Raw genomic sequence first — 2,556 nt, 5'->3', positions numbered from 1 at the left:
GTTTATGGTGGTTCAGAATTTTCTTATGAAAGTATTAAAGTCTTCAGGTGCAACAAAGTGCTCATATCTAATTACAGATATTAAATTTTTACAATTGTGATGGAAATGAAAAGAAGGAAATGGCACATTCTATTTCATATACAGCCTAATTTCACAGATTTAAGGATGTATATTATGAAAACATCCAGGAGACATTTTATAAAATTTGAGCATGAGATATTGTTATAGAAGTGTTGAATCACTGTATTGTACACCTAAAACTAATATTACACTGTATGTTAACTAACTGAAATTTAAATAAATTCTTTAAAATAATGATTATAATTCACCCTTGAACAGTGCAAGAGTTAGGGGTGCTTACACCCCACACAGTCAAAAATCCACATGTAACTTTTGACTCCCCCAAAAGTTAACTGCTTATAGCCTACTGTTGACCAGTACACAGTTGACTAACATTTATTTTGTCTTTTATATATATTATATGCTGTAATCTTACAGTGAAGTATGCTAGAGAAAAAGAAATGTTAAAAAATCATAAGGAAGAGAAAATACATTTATAGTACTATATTGTATTTACTGGAAAAAAAAAACTGCGCATAAGTGGACCCATACAGTACAAACCTGTGATGTTCAAGGGTGAACTGTAATAATTCATTCTCTCAGGAAAAAAAAAAATGAAGACCATACTGTCCAATAACCTTTAATTATAAATGAATCTGCCTTATTAAAATTTCCTCTCATCTTGAATTTTGTGCATGACAGATTTTTTTCATATTCAGTCTTAAAGTGACTGTTTTTAAAAGAAATCAGGTAGAAGCTTTCTACCCCTTAGCTCCAGATTCCTTATTACTGATTTGCTGACTCATCCAATAAGCAATCTCAAACTGTCCACTTGCTCAAGGAAAAAAAAAAAAAGTGGAACCTGAAGTCTCTGCCAAAAGGAAGTTCTTTTCTTGAACAGCTGTTCTCTGAATGTTCAGTTTAATGAATCATGAAATAAGAGTTATCAAATATTATCAGACATGTTGCTCTTGAGCTTAGTTTTGCTCCAAAGAATCTGAGCCCATCCAGATGCTGAATTTGTCAGTGAAACATTGTTCCTCCTGTCAGTGATGCCAGTAACTGGTTTAAGGTGTATATGAGAGAGGGAAAGAACTACCTAAGTTGAGTTAAACCTAAACCAAGACCATGCATCTCAGAAGTCAGTGCAGGTGCTTTATTGGCTATGTCTCAGAATTTCCCATCTAGAATGATACAGACCTAAACTCAGCATTTTTATGGGTAATTTGTGAAATTGCCTCTTTTCTGTGGGACTACACTGATTTCTCAAGCATACCTAGAGTAATATAATGAGGACATGGTATAGTTCAGAGCCACCAAGAAGTTTATATAATGTTCTCTGGAGGCCAGTTAGCTGAAAGAAAACTGACTTGAAAACTAAATTAAACTGCAGATGTATTAAAAACCTTTGTTGTTGCCATGGATACTTCAATTTAGATGATGGTTAAATGGAGGATAGGCATTATAGTATTTACAGTCATTTTAGGAGAAGGTTATATTTTAGCTAACTTTCTCCATAAATTTTAGGAAGAGAAAATCTGGGAAATACAATGTCATGTACTATAATATTGCAAACTGGAAGGAAGAGTAGAATTTTGTTTTGTTTTCTTTTTTAACATCACTGAATTCCCACGATAAAAAGAATGATTAACTGCTCTTTGGATGGCTTATAATTTTGGCAGTAGTAATATATTTTTACCATCACAATAGTTTTATAATAAAGCTTACTTGAAGATAAGTGGATATTTGTTGCTTATATATTAAAATAGTGTCATCTGATAATAGGGAGTCTACAAGTCAAATAGCTCTTTGTTTTCACATGTGAACTCCCCTTGATCAACTATGGTTTCTCTTACATAATTAACACTTCATATATTTAAGAACCATAAAAATTGTGAGTGATTAGCATGATTAAATTAGTATGTAATATTTTGTCCCAACTCATCAATTAAATGAAACATTATCATCTACTTGATGAAAAAGCATACAGTTCTACTTGAAATAAGCAATGCTTAATAGGTGTCAGGTTTGGTTAAATCAGAAGAATACGAGTGTACATACACACACACCACACATCACACACACACACCACACATCACACACACACACCACACATCACACACACACACATCACACATACACACACACACACACACACACACACACGAGGAAAGCTCCAAGGAGGCATTACAGTAAATTTCTTAATATTGGTAGTGATTTAATGGCAAAAAGAGATGAAGAAAAATATTTTTAAATATTTCTAAGAACATTTAAAAACAAAGCAATTGCAAAGTAGTGATTTTCTTGTATCTTTTATAATAATTTACTTTCAGTAAGCAACTTACTTTGTATTTTCTCATAGCAATAATACTTTATAACAGGAGAAATCCACATATGTAGAAATTAAACAATAAACAAATATTTTTTAAAAAAAATAATGGACTTTAGAGAAGTTCAGGTCTACAGAAAAATTTACCAGAAAGTTCCCATATTCAT

This window comes from Leptonychotes weddellii, chromosome 6 (genome assembly GCF_054177405.1).
Source record: "Leptonychotes weddellii isolate Sample4059 chromosome 6, ASM5417740v2, whole genome shotgun sequence".
Lineage (NCBI taxonomy): Eukaryota > Metazoa > Chordata > Mammalia > Carnivora > Phocidae > Leptonychotes > Leptonychotes weddellii.
The sequence above is the reverse complement of the archived record's forward strand: the minus strand, read 5'-3'. Positions refer to the sequence as shown.